The sequence below is a fragment of the Mauremys reevesii genome, linkage group 1 (genome assembly GCF_016161935.1).
Source record: "Mauremys reevesii isolate NIE-2019 linkage group 1, ASM1616193v1, whole genome shotgun sequence".
Lineage (NCBI taxonomy): Eukaryota > Metazoa > Chordata > Testudines > Geoemydidae > Mauremys > Mauremys reevesii.
Genome location: NC_052623.1, coordinates 47,272,810 through 47,285,529, shown reverse-complemented (window position 1 = coordinate 47,285,529; position 12,720 = coordinate 47,272,810). Strand labels below are relative to the sequence as shown.

General features: G+C 43.4%; 2 protein-coding genes across 15 annotated transcripts in view; one reads left to right on the top strand and one right to left on the bottom strand.

Annotated features, from left to right (window-relative positions):
* TNFRSF19 (TNF receptor superfamily member 19) overlaps positions 1-12,720 on the bottom strand; it is a 101,575-nt gene that overhangs the window by 83,935 nt on the left and 4,920 nt on the right. The window contains exons 1-2 of one of the 6 annotated variants that reach the window (XR_005598013.1): positions 11,334-11,837; positions 1,191-1,235 (exon numbers count right to left, since the gene is read on the bottom strand). The exons of 2 other annotated variants lie outside the window; for them this stretch is intronic. The gene's annotated coding sequence lies outside the window, so the exon portion shown is untranslated. Of the gene's footprint in view, positions 1-1,190; positions 1,236-11,333; positions 11,838-12,720 lie in introns of those variants that run through there. 3 more of the 6 variants (XM_039537057.1, XM_039537067.1, XM_039537086.1) reach the window with 3 other exon arrangements.
* The window catches only part of SACS (sacsin molecular chaperone), a 232,554-nt gene continuing 231,375 nt past the window's right edge, over positions 11,542-12,720 (top strand). For 6 of the 9 annotated variants that reach the window (XM_039537011.1, XM_039537042.1, XM_039536892.1 and 3 more), the window contains exons 1-2: positions 11,545-11,623; positions 12,529-12,617. The gene's annotated coding sequence lies outside the window, so the exon portion shown is untranslated. The other 3 variants (XM_039536927.1, XM_039536909.1, XM_039536976.1) reach the window with 3 other exon arrangements.

Genomic DNA, 12,720 nt, shown 5'->3' with positions numbered 1-12,720 from the left:
TGTTATCAACTGGTAACCACAGGAAAACCCATTGGTGGGGTTTGAAGGACTGACTCCTACAAGAGCCCTTGTTGAAGTTGGCAGGAAATCTCTAGTAGGCTTATTAGCATGCCTGTAGGTTCTTTGATTAAAAGCATTACAGAGAAAACGTTAAAAACAGTTTAGGAATAAGTGTGCTTGCTTATAAAGAGCTGTGTGGTAACTTGTTCATGCAATTACAGCTGTGCATACCCTTTAGAGAGAATGCAAAACACAGATGCTGGCCTGTTTACGTAGTCTGGTTTGCCAGGGATATCACAGTACAAGCAAGGAACTGTGCAGCCTGAAAACACTCCATCAGGAGGAAGAGTGACATGGGTTTCCTCCCAAGAGAGGTGACAGCTGAGGAGCCCAGAGCCAAGAGTAGGTGCCCTCAAGAGAGTAGGGAGGGGAAATAAAGGTGCACTTGCCCTGAACTGTAACAAAGGTATCAATTAGAAGAGTAATGTGTAACAAATGCAAAGAGGGGGAAATAGATAGCAATCAATATAAATTAGAAATTATGAGGTGTCGAAAATTGATATGGGAAGCTGAAGCCATCAGGGGAAAAACATAGCTGGTAGGACTAAGAACAATAAGGAGTTTTCTTTAAGTATAATAGGAACAAAAGAAATCCTAACAATGGTATAGGACAATTACTAGTCGGAGATGGTAAAACTGTTAATAGTGATGCAGAAATGGCAAAAGTGTTCAATAAATATTTCTGTTCCATATTTGGAAAGAAGCAGAATGATATAAGGACACCATATTAGGATGACAAAGGATATGAGGATTACAGTTAATTAGTAACTGAGGAGGATGTTTACATCTATGAGGGATAAACATTTTTAAATCAGCAGGCATGGATAACTTGAACCCAAGAGTTCTAAAAGAGTTGGCTGAAGAAATCTCTGGCTGACAATGTTATTTTTTAATAAATCTTGAAATACCAGGGAAATTCCAGAAGACTGAAAGAGTGCTAATTTTGTGCCAATATTCAAAATGTGTAATGGATACAACCCAAATAACTGAAGGCTGGTTATCCTGATGTCGATTCCAGGCAAAAAAATGGAAAAGCTGATATAAGAATTAATTTATAAAGCATTAAAGAGAGGCATATAATTAATGCCAGTCAACTTGGCATTACGGAAAATAGGACTTGTCAAACAAACCTTTTAAAATCTTTGATGAGATCACGCGTATGGTTGATAAAGTAACTGCAAGAAATATACTTAGATATTTAACTTAGTACCACACATTTTGATTAAAAACAAACAAATGGGAATTTATAATAAGAATAGAGCAGAGTACATAAAAAAACCCCAAGAATTAAAAAAAAAAAAAGTAAAAAAATCAGATTTTTTATTTTATTCAAATTATCTTAAATTTTCCTTTTTTTAAGTAAACCTACTTAAAATGAAATCTGAATTTAATACAAAATATGTTAAGGTCTAAACTTGTTATAATCTCTTAAAACATTTTAATAACAAATAAATACACTGAATCCATGAGTCTCTATCAAAAACTTTGAGTTAAATGCTGCTTTTCTATATAAAGAAAGAATCAGGTGAAAAAATCTAACTTTTGAGGTCAAGTTTTATAAATATGGCACAATAGGTCATGTATTGTGTTAAGGACTTGTTTGGTTTAATAAAAATAAATTTTATATGCTGTTGTGTGTGTTTAAATTCCAGTTACCATCCTAATAGAGCTTGACATAAATCATGAGCAAAAAGTTAATTATCTAGGATATAACCAATATATATTTCAACATTTTCTAACATAGTAAGATGTCCAAGTAATAGGAATCTGAAAATATTAAGCTATATAATTGCTTAAATAAATGTATATAGTTATAGTGTACCCTCCTAGGTAACAAAATAAAGGCAGTACAAATGAGAAAGTTTATTTAAATTGAGGCTTTCCACTTGCTGATTTAAATCTCCTTGATTTAAATCAATCCACCCTGGAATAGAGCATATGTTAAATGGTTTAAGAACTGGCTAACAGATCTCAGAAAGTAGTTGACAATAGGAAATCATTATTGAATGGTGGTGTTTCTAGCAAGATGCCCCAAGAATCAGTACTAAGCCAAACCCTATTAAACATTTTCATCAGTGATCAGGAAGTAAATATAAAATTACTATTTATAAAATTTGCAGATGACACAAAGATTGGGATAGTGGTAAATAATGATAACAGGGCAGTTACATGGCGTGATCACTTGGTAACCTGGGCCAATTCAAACAAAATTCATTTTAATACAGCCAAATGCAAAGTTACACAATTAGGAACAAGCAATGCAGGCCATATCTACAGAATGGGGGACTGTAGCCAGGAAATCAACAACTCTGAAAAGGATTTAGAAGTCACAACAGATAAGTAACTCAACATGAGCTGCCAGTGGAATGCTGTGGCAAAAAGGACAAATGTAATCCTTGGATGTATAACCAGAGAAGTAACAAGTAGGAGTAAAGGAGGTAATTTTACCTCTGTATACAACACTGGTGAGATCGATACTGGAAATCTGCATACAGTTTGAATGTCTACATTTTAAAAAGGATATTGAAAAATTGGAATGAGTATAGAAAAGGGCCACAACATTCCTTACAGTGATAGACTTAGAGTGTTAAATCTCTTTCGTTCATAAAAAAACATGATTGAGAGGTGACTTGGGTACACTGTATAAGTACTTTCACAGGGGGAAAATACCTGAATACTAAAAACTCTTTAATCTATAGGAGACATAGGAAGACTCAATGGCTGGCATGTGAAGTCAGACAAATTCAAATTAGATACATATTTGTAAGTCTCAAATCAAGACTGGATGCCTTTTTGGAAGATATACTTTAGCCAAACATGTTATTTGGCTCAATATAGGGGTAACCAGGTGAAATTTAAATGACCTGTGATACATAGGTCAGACTAGATGATCTAATGGTCCCTTCTGGCTTTAAACTCCATGAATGTGGATTTTTTATTATATAGGTAAATTTTAAAAAATTAAGGAAAAAATAGTATATAAACGTTAAGATGGCTATTGCACCCTTTGAAATAAACAACATGGATGAAATCCTGGCCCCACTGAAGTCAATGGCAAAATTCTTATTGGCTTCAATAGAGGCAGAATTTAACTCTACTCCATTTTCCAGTATCAAAAATTCATATTTTCACAGAAGAAAATGAAATAAATTATTTATTTTCTTTAACGCTATAAAGGCAGGAAAGCATTAAGTCAGGCAATTAAGAATAATTTGAAGTAAACATAAAACTGAAAATTTATAGCTTTTAAATTGCTTTGATTTGACTGTTCAATTACTATTTGATTAGGAAATTATGTGCACTTAATCCATTTAGTCTATTCCTCAGTGTAGTGAGTCGGTGTGGCTCCCCTCCTGCCCAGCAGAGGGAGCGCCCTTACATACACCTAAGTAGGCGGAGCCACCGCCGCCTGTTCCCGGCCCCCGGAAGTCAAGGGGCGGGACAGCTCAGTCAGGCCCCAGCCGCCGCAGGGAGCAGATGTGCCACCGGGAGCTCGCGACTGGGAAACCTCCCGGACCCGGGGCAGCCACCCAGACTGGCCGGAGCTTCCCCGCGCCCACTACCCGGAGGAGCCCCCGGAGCTTCCCTGCGCCCACTTCCCGGAGGAGCCGCCCGAGCACGCCTTGCCGGACTTCCCCAAGGAGCTGCCGGACCTGCCACCAAGCCCTGGTCGAGAGCAGCCCATGCTGGTGGACTGGCCTGGGACCAGTGCCACGGACAAGGTAGGCCCTGAGGGGGAAACTGGAAGTAGCCCGGGGGTAGCCAACCCCAGTCAGGCTGCAGACACGCACGAACCTATGTCAGTGTGTTGTGGTCAGGATCCCCACTGACCGTCAGCGGTGATAGCCGCTGCTAGGGCCCCAGGCTGGGACGCAGTGGGATGGCAGCGGGGACGCAGGCCCACCCACCCCACTGCGTTCCAGCCCGGGGCCCTAGCAGCGGCTATCACTGCTGACGGTCAGTGGGGATCCTGACCACAACACACTGACATAGGTTCGTGCGTGTCTGCAGCCTGACTGGGGTTGGCTACCCCCGGGCTACTTCCAATTCCCCCCTCAGGGCCTACCTCGTCCGTGGCACTGGTCCCAGGCCAGTCCACCAGCATGGGCTGCTCTCGACCAGGGCTTGGTGGCAGGTCCGGCAGCTCCTTGGGGAAGTCCGGCCAGGCGTGCTTGGGCGGCTTCTCGGGGTAGCAGCAGGGACGGGGAGGCTCCGGGGGCTCCTCCGGGTAGTGGGCGCGGGGAAGCTCCGGCCAGTCTGGGTGGCTGCCCCAGGTCCGGGAGGTTTCCCAGTCACGAGCTCCCGGTGGCACGTCTGCTCCCTGCAGCGGCTGGGTCCTGACTGAGCTCTGGTGGCCGGCTTTTATACTTCCTGTCCCGCCCCTTGACTTCTGGGGGATGGGAACAGGCGGCGGTGGCTCCACCCACTTAGGTGTCTGTAAGGGCGCTCCCTCTGCTGGGCAGGAGGGGAGCCACACCAACTCACTACACTCAGTAATACATTTTATTTGACAAGGGGTAAACAAAATATAATATGAATATAATTAGGAATCTATAACACACTAAATAGTGATTTCCAGAATCACAACACTATCACAAAATTCAAATATGGGATTTTTCATTTACATTTAAAAAAAATAATAAAAAAAACAGCAATTCTGTTTTGAGAAATGCGTACTTTTGTCTGTTTTATTTCATTGTGAATGTAAAATTGTTGTTTTGATAACTATTTTAACACTTCTATATAAAATGACCCATATAAATGATCTTGCTAAAGTGTACTAAAAATTACCCAAATATGAAGCTATGGCATAATCTAAACAGTCTGGATATTTTTTCAGAGCAAGTCACTTAAATTCTTCTTTATTTTTCCATAACTTAAGAACAGCTTGATTTATTAGCTACCAGATGTAGCACTTGCTATAGGTAATAGTTTTACTGCAATAAAACTGTATTAACTTTGTGAAATGAAGCCCCATTCATACTATATTTTTTCCAATATGCAATAACCTGAAACTTTAATAGTGTTAAAATCAGTTGGCAAACATGTAATTTATTAAAACTAGTGCTGAAACAAAGCCAGTGATATATATACATTTTGACTATTATAATGTTATACTGTAATCACAAGTGGAATAAAAACAAATGTCAAAAGATGGCAAAGACTGATCATCAGTACAGAAAACTCTATTCTAAAGAACCTTTCCTTTCTGATACATTCCTATATCTTCGCTTTTGGAGTTACACTGTGTTCCTTGTAAAATTATCCTATTACAGCATATTGTTTGTAGATTTTTAGAACCTAAGAAGCATACAGAGGTGCACACTGTATTAAATTGACAAATTTTTGTTGGCTTAAGTGTAGAAATGTTTCTCTTATTGCAACTGTGAAATATTTTCTATTGAAAAAAAATCTACCAGCTTTATAACTCTGTTGCCAAAACCAACACCTTCAAACATCAGGAGTTCCAAAATGTTACAACTCAGAATCAAGTTCCAAAAACCAAGTGTTTTTGAACTGGCATCTAACTATCAGACTTTCACAACTCATCTACATGTTTTGCTGTACCATATGTTGACTGTTCATTTTGTAAATAATGTTACCAATCTCCCAGTTTTTCTCAGCTTTAAAAATGAAAAATTATCAAAAGGATATCTGGGTTTAAGCTCTAAATAAATATCAGAACTTGCAAAGGAAACTTGTGAACATCTGGTTCTTAAACTTCAGGGACACTTAGTCAGGCTTAATCGGCGCAAAAGGTATTCAAATCCTTTCAGCAGAGATGTATGACTGTGGTTTTATATCATGCAATTATTTAAGTTATTGTTCCGCTAAAACAAAATCCCAGGAGAGATAACAGCTATTATATGTAAGAAGCAGAATGATCAGTATACAACATAAGACTTCTGTACCAAGAGTAGAGAGTAAAAAAAAATTCACTCCTCATGCTGAAATGTAGATAAAAATAATCGGAGTGGTTGAGGTACACTAATAACTGACTCATCTGAAAGCAAGTCTTGAAAGAGACGTAACTGTGCCAGCTGCACGTTTCCTGTTTCTGTCTCAAACTTGAAAGTGCTGCTTAAAAAGTAGACATTGCAGTGCTTAATAATAGCTTGCCATTGGGCAAATTTGTTCTCTCTCGGTATCAACTTGGCATTACGTTGATGTCAGCTGGACACTAGCCAATTATTCTGTGTATTCAAAGTAACAAGTAGCTAATGGATGTTTCTCCAAGCATTGAATGAGTGCCTTCAGATATTAGTTCAACAAATTTAGAGATTTTCCCACCTTCCACAGATACCACTACTACTTAGAAATCTACCCAATTGAGTTTTTTTATTTATGAAAATAAGGACATTTGAAAATGATGTAAAAAAGTAATTCCATGTACAGATGCACAGTGATATATTAACCCAAACTATATTAGGAAATGTGAACAAAGGTCATACACTCCACTCAATTTTGTAAAAGACCATATATGACCCATTATATATGCACACATCTCCTCATATGTGGTGAGTGTGAGATCATAAAATAAATTAAAGAGCCATGTGATAAATTTATCATGCACATTAGACCAAGGATTGGCAACCTTTGGCATGCGGTCTGCAGGTTCAGCTGATCGCGGCTCCCACTGGCCACGGTTCGCCATCCCAGGCCAATGCGGGCTGCGGGAAGCGGCATGGGCCGAGGGATGTGTTGGCCGTCTCTTCTCACTGCCTGCATTGGCCTCGAGCGGTGAACCGCAGCCAGTGGGAGCCGCAATCGGCCAAACCTGTGGACGCAGCAGGTAAACAAACTGGCCTGGCCCACCAGGGTGCTTATCGTGGCAAGCGCATGCCAAAGGTTGCCAATCCCTGCATTAGACTGTCTCGCCTGCCCTCTGTTCAATAATCCCTTGTCTTTCAGAATTTAACATTCAGCTCTTAATCTTTCACAGAAATAGCTCTTCCTTCTCCTCCTAAATGTAGAATTTTACCAGGAAAAACATACCAGCCTGCATCTCAGGATTGGCAAGATTAAGTTCTGACCCAGTAACAGGTTTTCCATAAGTGTCATTATTTTTAAGCTGCTACTTCATGGCTTGGGATGCCTGTTAAAGGAGATTTTATATCACAGGAATGGGAAGAGTCCCAACTTCCCAGTGGGCTCATAATTCACAGATTTGCCAAATGTCACACACTCCACTTGACACTCATACATGCAAGCTATTCCTCATGCATTCCCATGGCCCAGAGTGAGTGTCATGCATTCTGCCACTGGGCTCTGGGCAAGAAGTTTGGGCTGCAGTTTATCTTGCCTGCCAACACAGACCACTATAACACCTGCTCAGCAGGCAGCTTCTCTGCCTCCACTTCTGACTGCTCTCTACTCTCTATGCCAGTTCTCGGCCACAAGGTGCGAAGGAGGTGGCATTAGCAGAATCAGTGCCTTACAGACAGGAAAGGTAAGCAAAGGGAAGGGGCCCAGGATCAAAGGGAGAAGCAGGACCTCTTGTGGGGACAAGGGCTAACGAACAAAAGATAGGGACACAAACTAATAGGAGGGAAGGGACTAATGGAGCTTGCACCACTGTATAACCCCTCCCCCTCTTTGTTTCCTCCCTCACAGCAACATCACTTCCCCCAAGACACCCCTGGTTACCTCTAGCTCCCCAAAAGCCTTTCCTCACTTATTATGAAGTGATACTCCTGGGGGGAGTTCTGCATCACTGTGTGTGCGCAGAATTAATGTTCCTGAAGATTTCTTTGCTTCCCTGCAGAAAAATGACTTCTGATGGGGAAGCAAAGGGAAGCCACAAGAGCGGCAGCGGTAAAGTAGTGGCAGTGCAGGCAGGTTGGTTCCGGCACCTGGAGCAGCCAGCAGAAATGCATGTGAGAGAGAGACTCTGTCTGTCTCGTTCGCTATTGTGTCACACTCATTGTGGAGGGGTCGGGCTTCAGGGTGTTTCTGAGCAGGTAGGAATGGGACAAACTCTGTCCCCTCAGGCAGAGGAGAATGTATGCTCCTGGGGGAATTCTGTGCCACTGGGCAATTCAGAATTTTACAGAAATTAATGTTGTGCATGCAGAATTTCCTTTCCCCCACAGTAAAAAGCTGCAGTGCTGCTAGGTGCCACTGGACCCACTAGAGCGGCAGCTCGCACATAGAAGACAGTGCTTGGGGGAGAGGGAGGGAGCTAGAGGGTTCCTGGCAGCTGCAGTTCCCAGCATGCCCTGAGGGAAGGAAAGGGTGACACAGGAAACTACATGCAAGCCTGGTACTGAGCATCAGGCTGTTTCCCCTCTGGATCCCTGAGCTCTGGGAGGGGGGCGGGTGTCTGGGCTGGTGGGGGGCATGGCTGGGCTTGGGTGGAGAGTGGGTGCAGGTATCTGAGCCGGGGCGTGGCTGGGTATGGGGGTAAGGAGATTTGGGTGAATTGGCTGGGTGGGAGCCATGGCTGGCCTCTGTCAGGGGAGGGGTTGTGGGTGTCTGGCTCCCCAACTGGGTTTGGCGGGAGAGGGGCAGAGAAGCAGAAACTGTGTTGTCATAGGGGTTTCTTTAACTCTCTATTCTTGGGGAAAAATGTGTGTGTCTATATTGTTACAAAGATACTCACTGACAGGTATTTTTAAATAAATTACCAAAATAATTGAAACTGGTGTGGTTATGTAGTGTTATTTTGACAAAGAAAATTTGCAGATTTTTGCAGCATTTTAAAATGTGTGCAGAATTTTTATTTTTTTGGTGCAGAATGCCCCCTGGAGTAAAGTGTGCAAGGAATAAGGTCCTGCCTGGCTGAACCTACCCTCTCTACTCCAGGGAAGCCTGTGTGGGAAATCTGCTGCCTATCCGATATCATTCACCACCACTAAATCAACACTTCAGAATTGCATAAAATGTCACACATGGAACTACACAAAACTTGGCAGCCATGCATTCACTTCTGCCTCTGTAAAGGCCTGGGATACCAGACCTTAAAATTGTCACATTACAATGTCTAGAAAAGCTAATTTAGTCCATTTTTTAGAGATTTTTCACATAAATTGTGAGGTATTTTCTCTCTCGGAGCACTGTATTCTTGGACTCATAGTTAACAAAGGCACAGGTAAAAAAAAGGGCCATAATTTTTAAAACTTTCTAAAAGTGTTCCTAAAACAGGATTTATCTGTCATGTCATATTTGCAGAATACATTGTGGTTAGGTGTGGCATAAAGGTTTTATCAGCATGAGTTGGGTCAGAACTGTACTGTTTATCCTTGGCTTTGCTGCTTGTGAGTGATGTGTACCAAATACATGCTGATCAAACTATTATACCAGCTGATCATTATCCAGGACTAACACAAATTATTCTTTTAAGGAAATCATTCAGTGAGAAAAGCACAAAATGGTGAAGCGTTGTCTATAACTACATCAAGAGAGAGATTTTACAGGGCCAGACTTTTACTCAGAAAAGCAGTCCCAATTCCACTGAAGTTTATTGGACTACTTATGTGAGTAATTATTACTCACATGTTTCAGGATCAGGCCTGTAGCATGTAATATTGCTGCATGTTTAACTTATCTTACTCTTCAATTTCTAAAATAAATTACTTTTCTGAGTAAAATCTCATATTAGAACTTCAATTGTAGATACCTATGAATACGTTTCAGTACAATAAAAATGGAAATGTCTATATGATGCTCTTGCATTCCATTTATATTACTATACACTGCTGGCTCTTTTATCAAGATTGCTTCAGAAGTGTCCTGCTCTATTAACTACTCAATATTTAACCTTATGATTATTGTACCTATCTAAAAAATAACAAGAGCTGCTTTTATGTATTACTGGACTTTCAAAAGATCCTACTGTGTTACTTTTAACCAGGCCATTTTTTAGAGGTTTGGGATAGGCACAGAACTGGGCTAGTATGATCAGCCTTCTCCTGTACTGGAACTGAAACTGGAAAATATAGAATAAAGGGAATCAGTCATTCTTAAAAAACTGATGTAAGGTAAGAAGGGGGGGAGGGGAAATCAGTAAAATTAAATCATTATCTCCTTAGTCAACAATCCAAACCGCTCACATTCTTAAAGTAGTACAGTAAATCATTTACTAATAGAGTACAACTCTCTGAAATAAAATGTGATAAATAATCATACAAAAATAAACTTACTCCCACGTCTATAAACCTTGTTTATACAATGAAAAGCTTCCTGTTTATATATGAAGTTGTCTTAAAATGTGATAAAAGTGAAACTGTACTTGAGTAAGATTACCTAGTAATTACCCAGCCTGTTCACAGACCTGAATAAATGTGTTGTTTTGCTCATATTTAACACAACTGAACCCTATTGTTAATGCAATAAAACCATCCATGTCAAAGATTTACTGTACAGTAAATGTAGAAATGTTAAACAAGTATCAATTGTCAGGACTGTTCATTCATTTTGACTGAGCTAAAGCTTTATCTCCAAGGTCAGATTAGATAATTTTTATGATGTCTGTCTCTTTAAATAACCAAAGAGTTTTCAAAAGAGCACAATTGTGAATTTTTAACTTCCAACTCCCACCCAGCCTAAAGAGACTGTGCCAGTTTCTGTCCTATTATCGCTTGTCCCAAAATTATTTCAAGTAAATAGTAATGTATTAAAGTTTTACAAACAAAACATCATCATGAAAAGTAAGACACGTCTTTCAGAAACATTTTGCTTTCAGTACCTCTCTCAGGCTGATCAAAACCCTTTTGTCTGCTTTGCAGAAGTAGCTCTTAGCTGTTAAGATCTGCAGAGCAAAGCTCATAGCTACCACATTATCTATCATGAGCTTTTATTTTGCTTGGCATCGTTCACATACGTTCTGCAGCGCTTTGGGATACGAGCTAGGAGGGGGCAGAGCTGGATACATTATGGAACAGATGAAATTAAGTGAAATAAACAAAAAGAGCATGTTTCGTGAGGAAGGCTGTTTCCATCACTTCCAGTACTGCCTCCCCTTGCAATGCAAGTGCTGCTGTTGGTGCCGCAGCGCAGGCAGGTTGATGGCAGCAGCATGATGCGGGACGCAGGGAGGGGGAAGGCATCGGGGCACGCCAGGGGCTCCTGGGACTGCTCCTAGCAGCAACTGACCCCGGGCAAGGCCACTCTCGGGGGAGCTGGAGAGTCTCTCAACACTCCCCGCTCGCAGCCCTTTGCCCCGCTACAACCTACTACCCCCACCCAGCCGCAGCCCCTCCTCAGGCCTCCTGCCCCACCTCCTACCAGCCCCCAGCCCCTCATCACCCACCCGCCACCGCCCCTGCTCCTACCTGCCCCAGCCGCCGCCGCCTCCTGTTCCCAACCGTTCCGCTCCCCGGCTACCCGCGAGGGTCGCGCTCACGCACCTGCCGCCGCGATGGTCCCGCACCGACTCAGCCGCCTCTGCCCAGCGCTCTCTCCGCTCTCCCGTAGCCTAGGCAACAGCGCGCCGCTTCCCCTCCCTCCCCTCGCGGGCTGGACTCGAGGACGCTCAGGTGACCCAGGGCAGCCAATCGGCCACCGGGGCGCCACGTGACGCCTCAGGAGCAGGCGCTCCGGGGCGGGTACCAGCGCTGCCGAGGTAGGAGGGCGAAGCTGCGAGGGCCAGGCCAGGGCGGCGGTTGGGCAGGCTCCGGCGGGTTTCTCTTGGGTCCCTTCCCGCACGTGCGTTTCAGCCGAGAACGCGCCACAGCTCCGGGGAGGAAGGGGGGGCTCTTGGCGCGGCGCCTCGTTTTGGTGTGGAGGCGCCTCAGGGGGCGAGCCGGGCAGCGCGCGGGGCGGGGTAGGGGGCGATGCTGGGCCTCCAGTGTCGGTCGGGTGACGGACTTGGGAGCCAGTCAGGCCTGACCGCTCTCCGCCTGCCCCAGGAGTCCCGAAAAGCCCGGGCTGGCGGCACGGCCGCTGGGTTGGAGGCCTGGCTGGCGGCGCGGCCCGTCGGAGGGGGAAAGTGACTGCGCCAGGTGAAGCGGAACAAGAAACTCTCCGGCGCATTGGGCGAGGCGCGTCTAATCAAACCACGAGGGACTCGGGTAGCAAAATGATCCGAGGTTTCCCTGCTCGTGAGCTTGACCCGTTTTCTGAGAGCCCCAGGGGTGGAGCCCAGCCCTTAGCTCCCCAGAGTCCGGTGATGAGGCTGGATGATTTACTGGCGTATTTTCACTCTTAAAAGCCCAACTCTTAAAAACCAGGATTCCCACGTGCTGCCTCGCATGCCGGTAGCTGTTGATTTAGCATCAACTGATTGGGCTTCGGGGGCTGCAGCTGCATGGAGCAAACTTAGTATAAATCCCCCGGGCGCTGTGTCCGTCCCTCACTAAAAATACTGATTGCTTCAGGAGAGCAGTGGGCCAGGAAAAGATGTATCCACCTCATACTTCTTCCTTCACACAGTGCCACTTCCTTTTCCTCCTTCCCATATTTTTTATTTTTCTCTTTTCCTCCTTTTTATTTTTCTATATCCTGAAATAATAATTTAAAATCCTACAGAATTCAAGCAGTTATCACTGCAGTGGAAGAACATCAAAATACATTGCTCGATGGAATCCAGCCCCTGGCATGCAATATTCCTTTTACAGGTAAACTGGAAGAGCCTGATTCTCCTTTCACTTACCCTAGTGTAAATCCATAACTATTGAAGTCAGTGGCATTTTATCTAAGGCAGAGGTGGCCAACCTGTGG